The sequence below is a fragment of the Schistocerca piceifrons genome, chromosome 4 (genome assembly GCF_021461385.2).
Source record: "Schistocerca piceifrons isolate TAMUIC-IGC-003096 chromosome 4, iqSchPice1.1, whole genome shotgun sequence".
Lineage (NCBI taxonomy): Eukaryota > Metazoa > Arthropoda > Insecta > Orthoptera > Acrididae > Schistocerca > Schistocerca piceifrons.
In genome coordinates, this window is record NC_060141.1 from 140,046,727 (window position 1) to 140,071,094 (window position 24,368).

The following is a 24,368-nucleotide window of genomic DNA, read 5'->3' on the forward strand; positions in this document are numbered from 1 at the left end:
ATAAGTCCTCAGTCAATTCTTTAGTCATTACTTCACAAATGATAGCCTTGGCAGGCAGTTCACTTTTTTTTGCTTACAACTAATTTTTTATTTTTGTTTCACAATTGAACCAATTTTTGTAATAAGGCCAAGTCCATCATAGCTAACACATTTTTGTATGTTGGCTTTTTGTACTTTATTGGATGAGGCTACACTCCTTCCAGTGGCACTTTTTACACTTTCTGTTTCCTTAACAAACACTTTGTTCTTGTGAGGCTTATAAGTGTGATAACTTTCATCAGATACTAACATGCCCATTAAGTGTTTTAGTATCTGTTGTTCAGCAAGGATCCCAACTTTGTGAGGGATAGGTTTAGGACTACGAAATCAATTAATACTGTAAAGGACAATCTCAAAATTAAAGCCATACACTCCACACAAAAAAAGAAAGAAAAAAAAGAACACACACACACACACACACACACACACACACACACACACACACACAGTGAAAAAATTATGAATGAAGTTAAAATGATTGTATTAAATACAAACAACTAAAAAAGTGAAGGCCTCTTCTGGAAATATAAAACATACCAAAAGAAACACCAGGTGAACAAATATTAGAAGACCTTTATGAAACGAATAAAAAGACATAGCAGAGGAATCAGAATTCTTGGAAAAGATAGATCTGTGCTTCAAAATGGGGCATTGGCTGAGAAATAAATTTGATCAGGGTTCTGAAGTAATACCATAATTTAGTAGTATAGTACAGGACAGAGGCAAGGTGCTGGGGGAACTCATCTGAGATGTGGAGGTGGCCTTGATTGTGGCTATCGAGGAGGCAGAGTGCGGTTGTCCACAAGATGTGGCAAACATTGGAACCAATGATCCCTTTTGCATGGATTCTGAGGTCATTCTCAGTTCATATACACTCCTGGAAATTGAAATAAGAACACCGTGAATTCATTGTCCCAGGAAGGGGAAACTTTATTGACACATTCCTGGGGTCAGATACATGACATGATCACACTGACAGAACCACAAGCACATAGGCACAGGCAACAGAGCATGCACAAAGTCGGCACTAGTACTATGTATATCCACCTTTCGCAGCAATGCAGGCTGCTATTCTCCCATGGAGACGATTGTAGAGATGCTGGATGTAGTCCTGTGGAATGGCTTGCCATGCCATTTCCACCTGGCGCCTCAGTTGGACCAGCGTGAGACTACGCTTCATCCAGTCCCAAACATGCTCAATGGGGGACAGATCCGGAGATCTTGCTGGCCAGGGTAGTTGACTTACACCTTCTAGAGCATGTTGGGTGGCACGGGATACATGCGGACGTGCATTGTCCTGTTGGAACAGCAAGTTCCCTTGCCGGTCTAGGAATGGTAGAACAATGGGTTCGATGACGGTTTGGATGTACCGTGCACTATTCAGTGTCCCCTCGACGATCACCAGTGGTGTACGGCCAGTGTAGGAGATCGCTCCCCACACCATGATGCCGGGTGTTGGCCCTGTGTGCCTCGGTCGTATGCAGTCCCGATTGTGGCGCTCACCTGCACGGCGCCAAACACGCATACGACCATCATTGGCACCAAGGCAGAAGCGACTCTCATCGCTGAAGACGACACGTCTCCATTCGTCCCTCCATTCACGGCTGTCGCGACACCACTGGAGGTGGGCTGCACGATGTTGGGGCGTGAGCGGAAGACGGCCTAACGGTGTGCGGGACTGTAGCCCAGCTTCATGGAGACGGTTGCGAATGGTCCTCGCCGATACCTCAGGAGCAACAGTGTCCCTAATTTGCTGGGAAGTGGCGGTGCGGTCCCCTACGGCACTGCGTAGGATCCTACGGTCTTGGCGTGCATCCGTGCGTCGCTGCGGTCCGGTCCCAGGTCGACGGGCACGTGCACCTTCCGCCGACCACTAGCGACAACATCGATGTACTGTGGAGACCTCACGCCCCACGTGTTGAGCAATTCGGCGGTACGTCCACCCGGCCTCCCGCATGCCCACTATACGCCCTCGCTCAAAGTCCGTCAACTGCACATACGGTTCACGTCCACGCTGTCGCGGCATGCTACCAGTGTTAAAGACTGCGATGGAGCTCCGTATGCCATGGCAAACTGGCTGACACTGACGGCGGCGGTGCACAAATGCTGCGCAGCTAGCGCCATTCGACGGCCAACACCGCGGTTCCTGGTGTGTCCGCTGTGCCGTGCGTGTGATCATTGCTTGTACAGCCCTCTCGCAGTGTCCGGAGCAAGTATGGTGGGTCTGACACACCAGTGTCAATGTGTTCTTTTTTCCATTTCCAGGAGTGTATGAGGCTGGCAGAAGTGGTGAAGGCTGCTGGCCTCACACATGGGATGCAAACAGAGCACACAATTTGCAGCATTGTTCCCAGAGTTGATCAGGTTGCTTTGGTTTGTATCTGAGTGGAGGATCTCAACCAAATGATTTTTTGAATCTGTAATGGTCTTGTCTGCAGATTGCTAGACCTACATTATAAGTTGGGGATTTTTAGGACTCTCCTTGACAGTTCAGGGGTGAACAACGCAAAGGACAAAACTTTCAGATAGCAGAGTGCTTGTGTGTGTACATGAGGCACTTTAAAGTTCTCTTATGAACACTCACCAGTTGATATGCAGTAAGAGAAGACAGACTGCATTTAGAGTAAACACACTTCAACTGTCAAAATTTTATCAGTGAACTGTCAAAGTATTCATAGCAAAGTTCCCAAATTTACTGCACTCTAGGAAAGTTCTTGGGCTCCATTATTTTCAAGACTGAGAGCTGCCTGAAACCCAAAGTGGAAAGCTCTGAGGCATATTGTGAGTCATGGAATGTATATCAGAAAAACAGATTAGAGGCCATAGCAGGTGGAGTGTTCATTGCAGTTTACAAAAATATTGTATCTATTGAGATCAAAATTGAATGTGACAGTGAAGTTATCTGCTTGCAGGCAATAGGTGAAGGTGAAACCAAGTCAATAGTTGGATGCTTTTACCAGCCATCTGATTCTACTGTGACAGTTCCTAAGTCATTCAAAGAATGTATATGGTCAGTAGTGTGTAAATACCAAGATCAGGCATTACTGGTTGGAGGTGACTTTAACCTACCAAACATAGATTGGAATGGACTCCAGGAGTCAGATGGCAACGTGTATAGAAGTGTGTATAAATAGTTCCATGGAAAATGGCTACATATCGTGTATAAATTGTATACAGTGCAATAACTACATCGCAAAAGGTATCAGATTATGTGCAGTATCGCGGGAACGGAAGAATGGGGCACGAAATGTGACTGTGGCATGGAATGCTGCAATCTACTAATGCTAGCTTTGCCAAGATACAATAACTGCATAGAAGAGAGTGTTACTGCATCACTTCAGCAAGACCTTGTGTTTTGCAGCTCATTATGTAAATAAGTTAGAGGAACACACTGGCAATTTTCGTTTCAAAGAAAACTTCTGCTCGTGGTGAACAAAATGTTTCTGATGGTATGAAATCATCAGTAATTAGAGTGCAAAGAAAAATCGGCAATAAAGACATGACAGGACGAAATGTGAACTCAAAAAATAAGACAAGTGAAAGTGAAAGTGTATCTAGATCATCCATGTGTTCTAATGAGAGAAATGTTTCTTCAAAGTGTACTACAAAACCAATGGAACTAGGGCACTTGTAGAACAACAAATATAAAGTCTGTGTATTAGGTGATAGTCATGCAAAGGTGTGGCACAAATAATAAATGATCGGCAGTCCCAATTTATAGAAACAGGCATTGTCAAACCTGGTGTTCCCCTTATTGAAATAGTAAATAACTGTGAAAACATAGTTAAGACTGGAACATGCTGTATGCTAATAGGTGGAACAAATGACATATACAAAAATGAAGGCCAACAAGCCACAAGGGCACTTCAAACAACTGTAAAACAGCTGTCAGATCTAAATTTAAATGTTTCAGTTATAAGTGTGCCACATAGACATAATATAATCAAGGAATCCTGTGTAAACAAAGAAATAAAGTCAACAAATAATAAATTTAGGGAAGGTCTGTTTTGCTTTTAAGTGTGCAACTTTTGTGGATGCAAACAGCTCAGAGAGAAATCATTTCATGATGCATGGACGGCACAGGAACTATTATGGAAAAACGATGATGAGTGAAAAAGATACTAGAAGAAATAAGCCGCATATCAATAGGAAAGTTCCCTAAAATCCCACTCCAAATGAGGGCAGAAGCAGAAGAAATGAAAACCTTAACAAGAGCAACATTAGCTGAAGCGCTAAAACCATCAACTGCTATAGTTCAGTTCAGTTCAATTCAATTTATTATCATCCATTTTATCGTACACATGGTATAGGAATTGTCACATAGAAATAAAAAGAAGAGAGAGAGAGAGAGAGAGAGAGAGAGAGAGAGAGAGAGAGAGAGCATGATTTATATTTTTAACAATTAAGGGAAATAACATTTTGTTAGTTACACTTCACGTATTTTGTCTTCTTTTTACATGAAAAATGAGAAAAAAATTTACAACGTTAATACAAAGAAAAATCCATTAAGGGGAATAACATTTTATTAATTACACTTTAATATTTTTTAAAATTGAACTTCACATATTTTGTCTTCTACTTACATGCAAGTTGGAAAAAAAATGAAGGATTATGCAGAAAAATCAAAAGATGAGCACTATCTGTTTAGATAGCAAAGAAATTCATCAATGTTACACAAACTCTGACCTATTTTGGTACAGGGATTTTGAATGTATGTTTCTATGGAAATTGTGCCTCTTTCTGGTCTGATAGTCATGTACTTCACTGTTTAGAGAAGAGAATTCTTGATCTGACTTTAGGAAACATACTGATTCATAGATGAATAAACTAGGTAGGGTCAAAATTTTCAACTCCTTAAAGATTCCTCTACATGGATCTCTGTAGGCAACACCCTTCAGAATACGAATAGCTCTCTTTTGGAGCTTAAAACAACTTTTTGCGAAACCTGTATTCCCCCAAAATATAATACCATATCTTAGATTACTATGAATGTAAGAGTAGTAGGCACATAGTACTGTATCAAAATTGCAGTTTTCTTTAAGTTTTCTTAATATATAACAGTATTTACTAAGTTTTTTATTCAACAGTTGAACATGTTTTTCCCATCTCAAGTTATTGTCCAGCCATACACCTAAAAATTTTGTAAAAGAAGTTTGTTCTATCAGACATTTCCCAATCTGTACTCTTATGTTATTTTTTACTTTGTTCCTTATGTGCCTGAAGTTCATCCAAGTGGTTTTTTTTTTGGCATTTATAATTAAGTAATTGTCTTTGAATCATTCAGCTGCCTCATTCATTGTTGAAGCTATTTTTTCTTGTAGGTCAGCTTCACTAATTCCCTTAATAAAAAGGCTCATATCATCTGCAAAACGTACTGATTCTGCTCTTGTTAAATGGTTAGGAAAATCATTAATAAAAACTAAGAAGAGCAGAGTGTGTGGAACTATTATTTGTTTATATAAAATGTTGAATGTTTTTCCCGGCCGATTAGCAACATATGTGGGGCGGCGGGTAGAATTATTATTATGCTGTTATATAATGTTTATTATATAAATGTAGAATTGTAACGTAGTAAAGAATGCATTTCCCTGCCATTTCATCATATGTGGTGTGGCAGGTGGAATTAATTGTTATATAAATGTTCCTATTAATTATGCTGTCTTTTGCCGTTCTCAACACTGGCTCTCTAATTACAATTTTGGCAACCAGAAAGTGATTAGCAAAACGTGATGACTGTAATTAGAATTCCTAGTGCCCACTTCATCTGAGAAATACCCTTATAGCTACAGCTTATATTTCTGAGGAATTAGGAGATTGTCTGGGATTCATAATCAAAAACGATCGTGAAAAAACGTTCGCTATATTCTGAAAGTCACAGATTGAAAAAAAAGAATCCACACAATGTGACTAACAGAGCAGTTCAGAGTCTAATGCGCTGATGCAACTATAACTGTCCAAATTAAATGTTTAAGTGAATGCTCGCCATAATTTGATGATAATGTTCATCAAACGCCACGCTAAATAATGGTAGAATGTTTGTTCCACGACGGCACGTGAAAATACGACATATGCAAACTGAATATAGATCATTAAAGTCATCCCAGAATTAACACTTCACTTGAAAATGATTTCATGGTTACGCGTAACCCGAGTAACTTAATACGGCATCCGAGGCTGTTTATAGCAATGATACCAACGCGACGCAACTCCCGACACAGATGGTGTGCTATTCAGCGTCTGGAGAGAACTGGGGCCTTGCTTCCTCACGCAGCGTTCTTATATATAAAGCCGCGGTGCGGATGGCTAAGGGAACGCCCGATCAAATCGGCTCTCCCGACTAGCCGCTGGGCTAGTAATGCACCACATTAAGTTACCGAATAAATAATAGCTTCTCTTGCTGATGGCCGATGAAGCTCTTAATTTAAATGTGCATTCAGAACGCAGGTGAGTATTGATAATAAAATTTTGACGTGGCTAAGTTACATATTTTGGGCGAGAGAATTAATTTAATTACACTGCACGCAGTAGACGAGCTCTGAACTGGCCCTCTGGAGATACGCTATCGTTATAGTTTTATAGGTACTCAAATGAAACTTCTCACATCCTTATGGTGATAGCGGATCTCCATTCTACTTAAATATAAACATCCTAGCCTTATTTATTAGCCTACTTAATCTTCTTCCTTCCTTAAATTTTAAGACGAAAACCAGAAAATCATGAATTTCCACTAAAATCTTAATTTGTGAAATCCAAAGTACTGTTTTTATTAAATAATTATGAAAAATGAACCTAAATATAAATTTTTATGTCTCTAGCTCTTTTCTGTTGCGCCAATGATTTTTACAGAAAAACGTCCAAATTTCGAAAATGGTTAAAGTTATCGATCTGATATTCATAACACATTAATTTAGTATTACTCCTGATATGCTAGAAATGTTTTAGGTTATTTGCTTGATTTTTAAAGTATTGCGCAACATTTATGACGTCAGAGCTAGTTACAGCGGACTGGCTGGCACACAATGGAAAGACTGATGTGAATTTACTACAGCGTGAGTAGGCTGCTTCCCTACAAGAGGGCCGAGAGCAGAACCCTGGGGCACACCACAGTTGACTTTCAGATATGTTGAACAATATTTTGTGGCATTAGTATTATTTCAACACTTTGATATCTGTTGTACAGATACGATTGAAACCAGCAGTATGCTTTTCCACATACTCCATAGCAATACAGTTTCTCTAGCAAAATATCATGACTGATAAGGTCAAATGCCTTGGATAGATCTACAAATATTCCACAGTTTAAGTCCTCATTATCCATTGCAGTTAAAAACCTGTCCCAAGGAGTGATATATACCTGTTTCTGTAGACCTGTTTTTTCTGAATCAATTCTGTGGATTGGTTAGAATTTTGCATTTGTTTAGGAAACTCAACAATCTCTCATACATAATCCTCTCAATTACTTTAGCAGAACCTGAAAGCTGTGAGCATGGTCTATAATTTTGTATGGTATATGGACAGTCTTTTTTATAATGTGGCTTTACTATTGATTTTTTAAGTGCAGAAGGGAATTCACCAGTTTTAAATGATGTATTAATAATATCAACTGTTCAATTATTATTTTGTTTGCACTATATTTTATGACCTTATCAGGAATAACATCACATCCACAGGACATTTTATTTTTCAGGTTATTAATTGCATTTTTTACTTCTGAATGTGTAATTGGGTACAAAAACATTGTCTTTTCATTTGCTGGGACTTTTGACTTATTACCTTTTGAGTTCCCCAGGTTCTTGATAAGATTTTGAGCACTGTTAATGTAGTAGTCATTGAACATATTGGCAACACATCGAGGGTCTTCAACAACTTTTCCTCCCTTTTTTATGATAAGATTATCGTTTGTCACTTTGGATTTACCAGTGTTATGGTTTATGACCTCCCAAACTGAGTGTTCAGTTTTTTTGCTGCATAAATAACTTTTTTGTAGCATCTAAGATATGGTTTTAAAGCTGCATTATGCTTTGAGTGCCAACCCAGATTTATAAGAGTACCTGCAGATTTCTTAATTCCTGCAGTTAACCTGAGTTGAAACAAGGCCCCAGGAGTAGACAACATTCCATTAGAACTACTGGCAGCCTTGGGAGAGCCAGTCCTGACAAAACTCTTCCATCTGGTGAGCAAAATGTATGATATAGGCGAAATACCCTCAGACTTCAAGAAGAAATTAACAATTCCAATCCCAAAGAAAGCAGGCGTTGACAGATGTGAAAATTACTGAACTATCAGTTTAATAAGTCACTGCTGCAAAATACTAACACGAATTATTTGCAGACAAATGGAAAAACTGGTAGAAGCCAACCTCAGGGAAGATCAGTTTGGATTCCGTAGAAATATGGGGACACATGAGGCAATACTGACCCTACAACTTATTTTAGAAGCTAGATTAAGGAAAGGCAAACCTACGTTTCTAGCATTTGCAGACTTAGAGAAAGCTTTTGACGATGTTGACTGGAATACTCTCTTTCAAATTCTGAAGGTGGCAGGAGTAAAATACAGGGAGCAAAAGGCTATTTACAATTTGTACAGAAACCAGATGGCAGTTATAAGAGTCCAGGGACATGAAAGGGAAGCAGTGGTTGGGAAGGGAGTGAGACCAGGTTGTAGCCTCTCCCCAATGTTATTCAATCTGTATATTGAGCAAGCAGTAAAGGAAACCAAAGAAAAATTTGGAGTAGGTATTAAAATCCATGGAGAAGAAATAAAAATGTTGAGGTTCGCTGATGACATTGTAATTCTGTCAGAGACAGCAAAGGACTTGGAAGAGCAGTTGAACAGAATGGACAGTGTCTTAAAAGACAGATATAAGATGAACATCAATAAAAGCAAAATGAGGATAATGGAATATAGTCGAATTAAGTCGGGTGATGCTGAGGGAATTAGATTAGGATATGAGACACCTAAAGCAGTAAAGGAGTTTTGCTATTTGGGGAGCAAAAGAACTGATGATGGTCAAAGAAGAGAGGATATAAAATGTAGACTGGCAATGGCAAGGAAATCGTTTCTGAAGAAGAGAAATTTGTTAACATCGGGTATAGATTTAAGTGTCAGGAAGTCGTTTCTGAAAGTATATGTATGGAGTGTAGCCATGTATGGAAGTGAAACATGGACAATAACTAGTTTGGACAAAAAGAGAATAGAAGCTTTCGAAATGTGGTGCTACAGAAGAATGCTGAAGATTAGATGGGTAGATCACATAACTAATGAGGAGGTACTGAATAGGATTGGGGAGAAGAGGAGTTTGTGGCACAACTTGACTAGAAGAAGGGATCGGTTGGTAGGACATGTACTGAGGCATCAAGGGATCACAAATTTAGTATTGGAGTGCAGTGTGGAGGGTAAAAATCATAGAGGGAGACCAAGAGATGAATACACTAAGCAGATTCAGAAGGATGTAGGTTGCAGTAGGTACTGTGAGATGAAGAAGCTTGCACAGGATAGAGTAGTGTGGAGAGCTGCATCAAACCAGTCTCAGGACTGAAGACCACAACAACAACAACAACAACAACAACCATGAATTAGATTTGAGAGAGATTTTTACTTTTTTGAGTGGGAAAGCGACATCAAAACAGTATTTATAATCAGAGGAAAATGACTCATATTTAGAGTCTACAGTTTTGTTTGGGTCTCTGTCCCATTCAACACTATGCAACATGCTATGAAAATTCCAAAGGCTACTTTCATTAATATATGTTGTTTCTATATAGTTTCCACAGCCATGTTTTTTCCTAACCATATTTTTTAATAACAGCTTGATTGCTATGTCATCAGAGAAACCATTATTTGTTACTTCAACCTCAAAACTACAGGTCTCTTTGTTAATAAACACCTGATTAATTGTTGTCTCACAGCCATCTCCATACCTGGTGATATCAGTCACTGTAACTTCTAAATTATATGAGGTGAAGAGATTTAGCAATTGATCCTTGAGTGCACATTGAAATCACCCAGTACAACTGTTGATTTTGACCTAAGTCTCAATTCATTCATCAGAACCTCAAGATTTTTTTAAAAATAAAGGAATATTCCCAGAAGGTGACCTATATATACAGACAATTACCAAACCGCAGTCAGTCAGTTCACAGATACAGTATTCAAATTCTTTTACTATACACTTTACTTTGTTTAACTTTACTTCTTTAGAATTAAGATTGTGTCTACATAAATACAAACACCTCCACATCTGTACTTTTTTCTGCAAAGACTGCTTATGATTTTAAATTTGGGAAGGGCTGCTGTACATATTTGAGAGTTTTGTAACCAGTGTTCACTGACACATACAACAGATACTTGGTTAAAACTGTCACTTAACGAAACTTCAAGTTCACCCAACTTATTACGTAAACCTTGTACATTTTGATATAGGACTGAAAACTGATTATTAGACACACAGTTAAATATATTATAACTTATCTTAACACTGCTTTCTTGTGGCTCTTTGGCACTAAAAAATCCTTGAGGTTATTTTGCTGCCTCACACTTCTTCTAATTGGTAGCCCAGAATTTATTGCTGCTGTTGGTTCTGATGAAGTGGATACAGAAGCTGGTTGTGGTGTTGGTTGGGCTACTGGTGTTGTTGCTAAGACTGTTGTAGTAGTTTCTGGAGTACTCATTACTGATGCTGCAGATGAAGCTGATAGTGTTGTTCGTCGGGCATCTGCTGTTACTGGACTAATTGGTAGCCCGGAAATTATTGCTGCTGTCGTTGTTGTTGTTTCTGATGAAGAGGTTACTGATTCTGCTGTTGATGTTAAGACTGTTGTTGTGCTTCATGGATTACTCATTGCTGACACAGTTGGGGGTGCTGTAGATGAAGATGGTTAGGTGTTGGTTGAGCTTCTGCTGTTTGTGCTGTTACTGGACTAGTTACTGCTGCTGATGTTGGATTGCCCTTTATAGCAATGGTCTCTTTATTCTTTTTTTTTGTCTAGCAATTGTACAACTTTATGTCCAAGGAGTGACTTTCCAGTTGCATGCAGATGCAAACCATGTTTAGTAAAGCCTTCTTGCTGCGAGAAATCAACAGATAAGAAATGTGCATTGAGGAATGCTTTACATATTTTTTTGAACAGTCCATTTGCCTTAGCAATTTCTACATTCACACAAGAATTTTCTATCAGGTCATGTCTGTGTGGAATTCCAATGACAACTACTGACGCATTCTCATTGCAACACAGAGTTTCTTTCAAGTTATTTGTAGCTTTAATTAATTCATTTTTATATATGTCATTGGCACCCCCAATGATTACAGTAAATCGATTAGAATTAGACGTTTTTGCATCTCTTATGTTTTTTGTAAGCTCAGCCATCAGTGCACCTGGCTTTATAGAACAAGTAGCATTTATTCCATGTTCTGTATGTAAAATTTCTGCTAGGCCACATCCATGACTGTCTGAATATATATTAACTTTAAGTTTGGCACTTTGCAATTTTAGGCCTGTTGTTTTGTCTTTCTGCACATGTTAACATCAAAGTGATTTCCGCTAGGCCATGTCCATGACTGTCTGAATGTATATTAACTTTAAGTTTGGCACTTTGCAATTTTAGGCCTGTTGTTTTGTCTTTCTGCACATGTTAATATCAAAGTGTCATCAGCCGCCACAGCCAGTATAAACAATCAATCAGTATCATCCATTTCATGTAGGAAAAGCAACAGAAACAAGAAACCTGCGGTACAAAAGGATTTTTGGTATCCAGCCTTAATGAAAACTCCAAGTTAACAGTGTTAAATGAAAGGAGAAATACCATCGGTGCTCACTCCCCTGTTCTAACGATTACGACACTAAATGTGCAGGGCCTCAAGAACAAATATTGTGAACTCAAAATAGCAGTAAGTAACACGCGACCTGATGTCTTGTGTATTAATGAACACTGGTGTAAGGACAATGAAATTAGTAGTATTCATATTAATCCATTTAAACTGGCAAATCATTATAGTATGAAAATTGCAAATTGTGGTAGAGCCGGTATTTACCTTAGACAAGAGTTAGAATTTAAAAAGAGATGTGAAGCAGAGAACTTAAGTATTGAAAACTTTTTCGAAGCAGGTGCTGTCCAGCTGTATGGCCTGATGAAAAATGTCATAGTCATAACAGTGTATAGATCACCATGTGGAAAAATAGAAGTCTTTTTTGATAAATTAGAATTGTTGCTAAATACTTTTTACAAAAAAGAAACTGTGGTTATTCTTTGTGGTGATTTCAGTATTAATCTTCTAGTTGAAATTCTACAAAAAAGGCAATTTTTTGGACATATTACAGAGTTTCAACATGTCACCACACATAAACAGTTCAGCTAGAATAACAAACACCTCCAATAGCCTCATAGATAACATTTTCTCAAATATGTCAACGACTGACATAGATGTAACAAACATAGATTTAGGATTGTCTGACCACAATGCCCTCACCACTGAAATCCCTTTAAGGTTAGAGGAAGATAAAGGTGTAAATAATATGGAAAAATAAGTGAACATGATGACCTAAATCCCACCATGGAGGGCAAACAACTTGAAAGAGTACAGTGTGTAAAATTCCTGGGTATGCACACTGATGAGAAGATAAACTGGAAGGACCATGAGGTGAGCTTAGCACTGAAACTAAATTCAGCATGTTTTGTACTTAGAATAATTTCAAGAGTTTGTAGTAATGACTGTACCAGATTAGTATATTTTGGCTATTTTCAGTCAACTGCATCCTATGGGATAGTATTCTGGGGAAAAACAAATTGTTGTCTAAATGAGATTTTCAAATTACAAAAATGCACTATTTGGATAATGACCCAAAACTCACCTCAAACACATTGTAGGCCCCTTTTTAAAGCATTGAAAATGTTATCAATTCCATCAGTATACATTCTGAAATGTCTGTTGGTGATCAAAAGAAATCAGGACAAAATGAAAACCAATACAGACTACCATAATTACAATACACAGCAATGTAAAGATCTCCACTTACAAGCAGTAACAAGGACCCAAAGTCAGAAACATGTATGTAATCAAGGCATCAAACGTTTTAATGCACTACCAAAACATATCAATGAGCCGGAAAATGAGGATAAATTTAAAACTGTTATTAAGAATCACATGCTTGACAAATGTTATTACAGTGTAAGTGAATTTCTATGCTCAACTGTATTAGAATATAAAGAACCACATGCTTGCCAAATGTTATTACAGCATAAGTGAATATCTCTGTGCAACTGAATAAGAATATATGTTTAAGTTAATGTGACAAATGAGATTACATCTATGAATATGTCTGTCAAGCACATAGGAAGATTAAGAACCACATGCCTAACAAATGTCACTACAGTACAAGTGAATAGCTCTGCTCAACTGTATAAGAATATATGATATCATAAATTTGCCAAATGAAATCACATCAAGGAATAAGTCTGTCAAGCACATAAGAAATTATGTTATAAAAACACTTATTAGTTGTAAATTATATTAAACATAAGATAGATTCATATGAATTCAGCACAGAAAAAAAATTTGTAAAGATATTATATAGTTGTTAAAATGTATCCTGACAAATCCTATTTCACAAATGTGATCATTCGGACGATAATAAATAAATAAATAAATGTCTACAGATCCATTACATAAGGAACAGACAGACAGTCCTGTAAAGTACTTTTGAACACATTTTCTGAAAACAGTCTTTGGGCAGCTAGTTTGGCAGCATGTACATAATGGAATTATCTTAGACCTTGTAGCTACAAATATGCTGGGCCTCATTGACAATGTCAATATTGAAACAGGGATTAGTGATCATGATGTCTTTACAGCTATTATGGTTACAAATGTTAATAAATCAGTTAAGAAGGCTAGGAGAGTATTTCTACTAGAAAGAGCAGTTAAGCAGTTGTTAGCATCTCACGTAAATGGTGAAGTGACATCTCTTAGTTCCAGCAAGGTGGACATAAAGGAGTTATGGGCAAAGTTTAAGCAGGTTGCAAATTGTGGTCTGGACAATTATGTGCCTAGTAAGTGGATCAAAATGTTCAGGGAACAGAGGCTGTTACAGTCTTGGTTCAAAAGAGAACATGCAAATGATGACAAATAAAGGTTAGTAGAGATTTGTTTGTCTGTGAACAGATCTACAAGCAATGCAAGCAATGATTACCACTGTCATCCCTTAGCAAAAGATCTAGCAGAGAACCCAACAAAATTCTGGACTTACGTAAAATCACTACATGTGTCTAAGACTTCCATGCAGATGTTTGTTGACCAGTCTGGGGTGGCAGTTGAAGATCTCAGAATGAAACCCAAAGTTTTGAATTTTACATTTAAGAAATTGTACACATGGGAGAACTGTACAAATACGTTACTGTTTGACGTAATCAAGTATGTGTACGATATTATTTATCAACCACTGTCAACTATTATAAATCAATCTTTTGAACAGGGATGCTTTCCAGACGTATTGAAATATGGTGAGATCAAACCTCTATTCAATAAAGGATTGACAGAAGATATGGGGAATTACTGCCCTATCTCTCTCTTGCCAGTCTCCTCTAAAGTGTTTGAAAAGATTGCACCAAAACAAATTAATAACTTCCTTACTGTAAATGATATAATTTTTAAAAACCAGTTCGGATTCCAACAGGGTAAAAGCACTGTGAATGCTATAAATGAGTTTATCCAAAAAATATGCTCCACATTAGATAAAAGTAGAAAGGTCACAGGTATATTCTGTGATCTGACTAAAGCTTTTGATTCAGTGAACCATGCATTACTCCTCCACAAATTACAGATGTATGGAATCAGAGACACTGCTTTAAAGTGGTTTAGCTCTTACCTGTCAGGTAGGAAACAAAGAGTAATTTTAACTTCAAATGGAACCAATTATTCATCAGACTGGAAAACAGTTCCCCAAGGAGTCCCACAAGGTTCGATATTGTGTCCCTATCTGTTTCTTTTTTATGTAAATGACCTACCACTTGCTATTGATGTTCATTCAGTCTTATTTGCTGATGATACATCAGTTCTAATTGAAAATGAGGTATCTGAAAATATTCCAGAAAAAGCCAAAAATACTTTAGAAAAATTTGAATCTTGGTTCTATCAAAATGGACTAAAACTAAATGTAACTAAAACCGAAATGATGCAATTCAAAGCTAAATCAGAAGAAAGGAGTGAAATAAAGATAACTTGCAATGATCCGGATATCACAGAAGCAAACCACGTGAAGTTCTTAGGCCTAAATCTTGACAAAAATTTAAATTGAAAGGTACACATAGATTACTTCACAAATAAACTGAACAACTTAGCATTTACAATGTGTATTTTGTCAGGTGCCACAAACATGGATACCTGAAAGATAGTTTATCACTGCTACTTTGAGTCAGTTATTCATTATGGCATAATCTTCTGGGGAAATTCAGAAAATGTCACTAGGCTCCTAGTATTACAAAAGAAAGTAACAGGAAACATGTGTGTTGCAAGAAAATGGGAATCCTGTCGACCACTGTTAAAAAATTTAAAAATACTATCTATCCCCTCACTTTTCATATATGGGATGGTGGTGTTCCTATATAGAAATCAACATACACTAGACACTTTCCATTTTGACCACAACTACAGCACTCACCACAGAGATAACTTCAAACTTCTGACACATCGTTTAAAACTTTATGCCAAAACACCGGAGTATATGGGGTTAAAAATTTTCAATAAAATAAAAGGCAGTAATATATTTAAAATGGAGATTGGTTCACTGAAAAGATTGCACTTGACTCTTCTGGTGGAAAAGTGTTATTATTCTGTCGATGAATTCATTGAGGACAGCTTCACAATCTGAACACAGGCATTGTATTACATGTATTATTATATGTACATGTGTAGCTGTAACTTAGAAATGTAAAATATAATGTAAACTTTTGTATTTCTCTTAACAAGTGAAAACAGTTTCTTTTGTAAACCTTGACATGTCTCCTGTACATCAAATCAAATGACTTGAAAATTGTACGTAATGAGATGAATAAACCACATACCACATACCATTGAACAGACTCCTGTATGAACAACATACTAATAAGCATCCCTGGCATAGAGGAACAACTGAAAGCTCCTGTAGCTCTACTTTTCCTCAACAGAATTAGGCAATACCAAAAAATAATTACAAACTTTTAAACAGCTTACTATCATCTCAGCTGTTTTTATAAAAGAATTTAATATGATTTTGTATGTGATGTGATATATTTCAGGATAAATGTACAGTTAAAAGTACTTTTGTTTTAGAAACATTTGAAATTACCAAATTTTTGGCACACTTATAATTCACAATATTAATTGTGCAGTCAGATGATATTTATTATGTTTACTTCTGGATTGATTTATAAAAAAATGATATAAATTGGTGGAGAAAATCATTTGTCAAAAAACTTGTTAACTCTTTGGAATATTGTTAGTACCACAGAATGAATTAGCAGTGGGCATTCCTTTGATGTGATTGGACATGTTTCTATTTCTGGCAATAACAATGTAGTTTTCAGTTTTGAAGTGGAAATTGGGAAGGCAGTGTGATATAGAAAATATGAGTGAATAAAATTAACTATTCTGGCAGTTCTTCAGAAGTTATTTCGTCAATTGGAAAAATGAGAACATATGATATCAAAAATTTCAGCTTTAAAAATCAACCCCTAGGCGTGAAGAACTGGAGCTAACTAAGAGAAAGGAAGATAAGTACAAAGTTTATTGTAAATCTTGCTCCTCTTGAAGCTAATTAAAGGAGTTAATTATGAAGTGAGTGACAATCAACAAATGATGTGAGGGTGGGATTGATTACAAATCAAAGACCTGGTTTTCAAAGGGTACTATAAGACATTGGCCCCTTCTCTTGCTTACACTTATTGCAAATCTCTCATCCCACTCAACGTACCAAGCAAACAGAAAAAAGTGCAGGTTAATCCCGTGTTTATAAAGGACAATATAACAGACCCACAAAATTACTGACCACAATCCCTAACATCAGTTTGCTGCAGAATCCTTGAACACATTCTCAGTTCGAATATAATAAATTTTCTTGAGACTGAATATCCTATGTCCACAAATGAGCATGGTTTTAGAAAGTATTGGCCATGTGAAATTCAGCTCGCCATTTTCTCACATGATGTAATGTGAAATTTGGATGAAAAGCAACAGGCAGATTCCATATTTCTAGATTTCTGTGAAGTGACTGACACAATGTCTCTTTCCCTTTCCAGGCTGTTAAAGAAGGTATGAGCATATGGAATAGATTTACAGATATGAGAGTGGCTTGAAGAATGTAATAGGACACAGTAAGTTGTCCTCAATGGCAAGTGTTCAACAGAGATAGGGGTATCACCTAGGAGTGCCCCAGGGAAGTATGATAGGACTGTTGTTATTCTCTAGACAGCTAATTGATTTAGTGAATAGGGTGGGCAGCAACATGTGGTTGCTTGCTAATGATCTATGGTGTACAGTAAGGAGTTAAAGTTGAGTGATTTTAGGATACAAGATAACTTGGACAAAATGATGAATAGCAGCTAGGTCAAAAAAAAAAAGTAAGTAAGTCAATGAGTATGGGTAGGAATAACAAACCAATAATGCTTCTTTGGTTTATTGAGATAATTCTAGGAAAGTGTGCTCAATCTGTTAAGCAGACTGCATATAGGACACTAGTGTCAACTATTCTTGAGTGCTGCTCAAGTATTTGGGATTCATATCAGGTCAAATTAAAGGAATACCTTGAAGCATTTCAGAGGAGGGCTGGCAGACTTCTTACTGTTAGGTTCAAACAACATGCAAGTGTTATGGACATGCTTCAGGAGCTCAAATGAATTATTCCTGGAAGGAAGGCAACATTCTTTTTGAGGAGCACTTCTGAGAAAATTTAGGGAACTTGCATTTGAAGCTGACTGCATAACGTGTGTGTGTGTGTGTGTGGTTTGAGGTTTTCGGGCGCTAAACAGCGTGGTCATCAGCGCCCAAACGCATAGAAACGGGAACACATGCGGAGAAGGGACGAAGACGGACAGCGAACAAGGAGAACGGTTAAAAGGTACTGGCCTGACGCAGTTACAAATCCTCACATACAGAGGCAAGACAAGAGGAGAAGAAACGCACTAAAAAAGGAAAGGAAACACAAGGAAAAGAGAACAGAAATCGAAGTGAAACAAGTAGGTAATCGTGACTGGCGGACCTCTTACCTAAAGCCTGGGTGAACCAGTCACCCAGCAGCACATTAAAATCCTCTCCCTAAAATCCGAGGCAACAAATTGGACAGGACACAAAACCGTAAGACCTTAACCACAGTCGTTGCGTCGTCTTGCAAAATAGAGGGCAAATCCGGTGGCAAGGAAACCACCGCCCTCTGGTCAGAGAATAAAGGACAGTCAAGTAAAATGTGGCGGACAGTTATCTGGACGCCACAAGCACTACAGATTGGGGGGTCTTCCCGCCGGAGTAAAAAACCGTGCGTTAAGGGACTGTGCCCGATGCGGAGGCGGGTGAGGAGAACCTCATCCCGCCTGCATGACTGGTAGGATGTACGCCATGGCCGCGTGGTGGCCTTGACCAGACGCAGCTTATTTTCACCGACTGCCAGCCACTCCTCTTCCCACTGACGCATAACACGAAAACGCAAAAGGGAGGTAACAGCATGGAGGGGGACGGCACATTCAACAACGTGAGGGAGGGAACATGCATCTTTGGCAGCCACATCCACCAGTTCGTTTCCCCTAATACCCACGTGCCCCGGCACCCAGCAGAAAGAAACCTCCTTACCCTGCCGTTGCAGGTGGAGTAGGGCATCATGGATGTTCTGGACGACCGTATCCGCTGGGTACAAGTGTTGCATGGTCTGAAGGGCACTCAGGGAGTCAGAACAGATGAGAAACTTAAGACTGGGAACACATCTCATCTGCTCTAATGCCCGCAAGATCGCAAACAATTCGGCATCAAAGATGGTAAACGCTGCAGGAAGCCGTAATTTGATGACTCGATCAGGGAAAACCACAGCACAACCTACAGAGTCCCCCTGTTTAGAGCCATCCGTAAATACTGGTACATGGTCAGGATGCTGGTTTAAAATATCGTAAAATAAGGAGGTAAAAACAAACGCCGGAGTGCAGCTCCTCTGGTACTCTGACAAGTCTAAAAGGACGCTGGGCCTCTGGAGCAACCAGGGAGGCAGGCGGGTAAAACCCTGGAGTTGGGGTGCCACACGCTCCACACCAAGGGACTCAAGCAAATGCTTGGCACGAATCCCAAATGGTCTCGTTGCCCTTGGACGACTGGAAAAGAGACGTTCCATAGGGGGTCGGGCAACAGTAGGGTATGCAGGGGAGGGAGGACAGGCAAGGAATTGACACACTCGTCGCACCATGAGGAGTTTCCACCGGATGGCGAGCGGCGGTTCCCCTGCCTCAGCACACAGGCTGGGGATGGGACTGGTACGGAAGGCACCAGTGGCCAGCCTGATACCCTCATGGTGTACTGCGTCAAGAATCTTCAGATACGAAGGCCTCGCTGACCCATACGCAGTGCATCCATAGTCAAGACGCGACCGGACGAAAGCCCTATAAAACTGCAGCAGACGCGCCCGATCTGCTCCCCAGGACCGATGGCTCAAACACTTCAAAATATTCAGCGCCTTCAGGGCCCGCACCTTGAGGTCTTTAAGGTGCGGCAACCACGACAACTTGGAATCAAAAGTGAGGCCCAGGAACCTCACACTGTCTCTAAAAGGAAGAATGGTGCCCCTCAGACGCAATTCAGGGGAGGTAAAAGCACGTCGAGAACGATTAAAATGGACACACACACATTTGGCTGCAGAAAAGGTAAAACCCGTCTTTGCAGTCCATGCCTCTAATCGCTTTATCGTAAGCTGCAGCTGCCGACTAGCAGTGACAAGACTGGAGGAAGAACAGAAAACAGCAAAATCGTCCACAAACAAGGAGCAGGTCAAATTAAAGGAATACCTTGAAGCATTTCAGAGGAGGGCTGGCAGACTTCTTACTGTTAGGTTCAAACAACATGCAAGTGTTATGGACATGCTTCAGGAGCTCAAATGAATTATCCCTGGAAGGAAGGCAACATTCTTTTTGAGGAGCACTTCTGAGAAAATTTAGGGAACTTGCATTTGAAGCTGACTGCATAACGATTCTACTGCCTTCTATATACACTGCATATAAGGACCACAAAAATAAAATACCTGATATTAGGGGTCATATGGAGGCATATAGATATTCATCTTTCTCTCACTCTGTTTGTGAGTGGAACAGGAAAGGAAATGATTAGTAGTGGTACCTGGTGTAGTGCCTCAAGCATTTCGGAGAAAATTCTAGACACACTTGTATTTTCAGCATCTCAAACACACATTATTTTACAGATAAGGGTGGTAAAGTAGAACTATGTCTACTGCCCCACAACTATGTGTGTACAGGACAGAGACGTATCAGATGGGCGATTGGTGCGAGCAGGTAGTCAATGAGCCTGCATGAGAAGTTACACATACCACCCATGGAGTATATGCATCGTACACTGTGAAATTAAAAAACATTGTTGGTATGAACATTCGAAGGTTGTTGAAAGAAGAGACTTTTATTCATTCTCTCACTTGCTGCTGAAAAGCTGGTACTGTTGTCTTGTTAAGCTTGGAGAGATTCATAAATTGTATGTATTGAAAGATGATTGTAATAGAGTCTGTCAGTCCAGAAGGTGTCGATCTTACAAGAAATGTTTAGCGTATGAAAACTGCTATGTGTTACCAAATTACAGTTTTCAATGCAAACTTGAGTGTATTGAGTTATTTTAAAGTATATAAAATTCCTCCAGAGTAGCATCAATTCTTCGGAGAAGAAGCTGAGCAGAATATTGCCACCTGTTATCCTGAGAGAAGATCAGCAAAGCAGCTCCAAGTAAGTTCGAGAACCAAAAGGGGAATGTGAGTGTTGCACATTAGTACCACACTGCCACACTTAATCACCAGAAACTGCCAGAATGCACCATGTAGTGGATTGTGGAGTATTTATGTAGATGTAGATGTACATAGTATTGCAGGCATTTAACATCAAATACCATACTACAGTTCTGATACGTTCTAAGTGTCATTACCTTAAACATGTAATGAAACATATTACCTTAATGCAGAATACCAGATATGTAACAACTGTATTCATTCTGGTCACCACATGAATGAGTGCAACAATGAGTCAGTTGGAAGCATACCATGTCATTACCATAAAAGAAAATGCAAGAAATGCAGCAAAGAGTGTGCGACATACTTTATGATTTGGAAAAGAAATTTGCTAGGTTAGAGTATGGATAGTAAATATAATACCTCAACATGGAAAACAGTGCAATCTCTTAAATTTCAACCTGACCAAACTTCAAATTGCATAAAATCAAATGAAAAGAAAACCATCATCTACAGTATTTAGTACTTGACAAGTGACAGCATGGAGGGAGACTCTAGGAAAGCAATCAATGAAAGAAACAGATGCTGTTAAATGTCCTTCCTATCTGAAAAATCTTTTTCTTATATCAGTGACAATTTCTTAACCTGTCAGAATACATTGGCAACTAGTCACAGAAATCAGGGAACAGATATTACAACGTGCGATGTTGCAAACCTTGCTGGGAGCAAGAACTGAAGGACCGGAAAATGAAATATGGAGTGCCAACCATCAAACAGACTCCAAAATGGATCAGGCCTTCCAAAATACAATGGATAAAACAGATATGAACACATATCTGGAAGCATGATTTGCACAATCCCCTACTGTAACAATGGCAAAAAAAAATGTAGGAAACACACATAAAACATCAGCAGTAGTAAAAAGTTATGATAGTAGCAAGACAGACAAACATATTAAATCAGTGAAGTTCAAATGATGGGAAAAATGTACAGTAACTAGATGGTAGATCACATAACTAATGAGGAGGTATTGAATAGAATTGGGGGAAGAGGAGTTTGTGGCACAACTTGAGTAGAAGAAGAGATCGGTTGGTAAGACATGTTCTGAGGAATCAAGGGATCACTGATTTAGTACTGGAGGGCAGTCTAGGGGGTAAAAATCATAGAGGGAGACCAAGAGATGAATATAATAAGTAGATTCAGGAGGATACACGTTGCAGTAGATACTTGGAGATGAAGAAGCTTGCACAGGATAGAGTGGCATGGAGAGCTGCATCAAACCAGTCTCTGAACTGAAGACCACAACAACAACAACAACAACAACAACAACTACTACTACTACTACTACTACTACTTCAAGGTGAGGATCTTGAAACATAACAGTCCAATAATAACTAGTTTAAACATGTAAATTTTAACCATAAACAATAGTTTTTGACATAGATGTGTATGGAAATAAGTTCTTGTGAAAAAGTTATGAAGAAAATAATTACAGAATCTTAATTACACTAATGTGTAGAAGTCTGTTAATTGGTGGGAACATATGAATCTTCTGTAATTAGTAAATATAGCAAGTGTATTGTTAACATTTGATACCTAAGAATTTATACATACAACTTATATAGAGATTAGAATTCACTCATGTGTTTAATATATAAGAATCTAGGTAATCATTAAAATATGTCATTTGCTTTAGGATGAGAGTTTTAAATGTTAACTAATGAACTAATAATTTTGAACAATGCCAAGGATTGTTCTTGATTGTTAAGAAAGTATAAATAGTTACAGCCATGTTGGCAAAGGGGGTCAGTCTGCTTTTGGTTTTTGAGCAGTGAGCAGGTAGCTCCTCCTTTTGTATTGTAAGTATTGTTTGCCTTTGTATTAATATTTTAATTTTGTTTTGAAAGTATAATATAAATTATGAAACTTAACGCAAGATTAAGCTAAATTAAATCTAATTTTCAGTGACCGTAAATGTACTCAGGATGACGACTGCATCAGATCATGTGTAACTATGAACAAATCCATTATTACGAGTAGTTAGAGACTAGTTATAATTGGTGGAAGAGCTGGGATACAGGATAATTCTGTAAACTAATCTTGTATTTTGTTTCAGAGTTAACCTGCTTGTTGAAATAATATTCCATTTTTTTGAGAACAGGACAGGGAAGCAAGTAAGTAACACTACAAAGGATATAATAATACTTAAGTCAAAACACAACTTGGAGAACCAATTGTAAGAGCAAAATATATTTGAATTTTTACTTTTGGAAAATGTTTTTCATATGCATTGTCATTATGGAGGATAATGGAGAGGTTAACAACAATAGGGAAGTTGACAATAACGGAGAGGTTGATGGAAACTTGCAAAACAGTGTAGATGTCACTGATAATAATATAATCAATTGAGACAATGAAATCAGAGAGGATAGTGATCACAGTAGTTTATGTTCACCATTTTATGGATTTGAAGCTAATGTATCAGCATTGGATAGGTTAGTTCACCTTACAGAAGAACAAAAAAGATCGATAGAAGAAGAAAAACAATCAGTGGAAGAACAGAAAAAGACAATTGAAAAATCGTTTAATGAACAAAAATGGTCAACTGATTAGCATAGAATCACTCTTGATCAAGAGCTTGATTCGACTGATAAAAAATTAGACAAACATAAAACCCAGATTCGTGAGACAAAAGAGAGTTTAGATAGATGCTGGGAAAAAGTAGATGAGAATACCAAAAGTGTGTCGACTATGGAAGGAGAAATTGTTACCTTAAAACAGGAATACCAAAAATTCAAAGAGAGGCTAGGTTCCATGGAAAATTTCGAAAAAGTTGCTACTGTTGAAGTGTTACAATTAAAAAATCTCAATAAAGATTTCGTAAATAATTTCACAGAAACACACCAAAACATACAAAATTTCACTAAAATTGCGAATGAAAATTTCTCAGAGTTAAAAGATGATGTGGGCACTTCAAATCTAAATTTCAAGAAATCAAAGATTCTGTTGCTGTGAAATTTTTCTATAGTTACAGTCCATTGTGGAATAATGTTAACATAAAAACGTTTTCAGGGGAGGGCAATATACATCCAGTTGATTTCATGTACCAGATAAAAGACAATTTCAAAAATAAAATAAGCGATAACTTGAAAATTAATTTTTTTTAAATGTTTTGGATGGGAGGTTTTGTCATGGTCGAATCAAGCAATTAATTATGAAATGTCAGTTAATGAGGTAGAATGAACTTTCATGAACAAATTCTGGTCAGAAACTAAACAAGCTAGAATTAAGTCAAAATTTTTGAATAGGCCAAATCTCAAACCGGGTAGGGGATGCATGAAAACCTTTTGCGAACAACAGTTAAGAACTTTAGTACATCTTCTC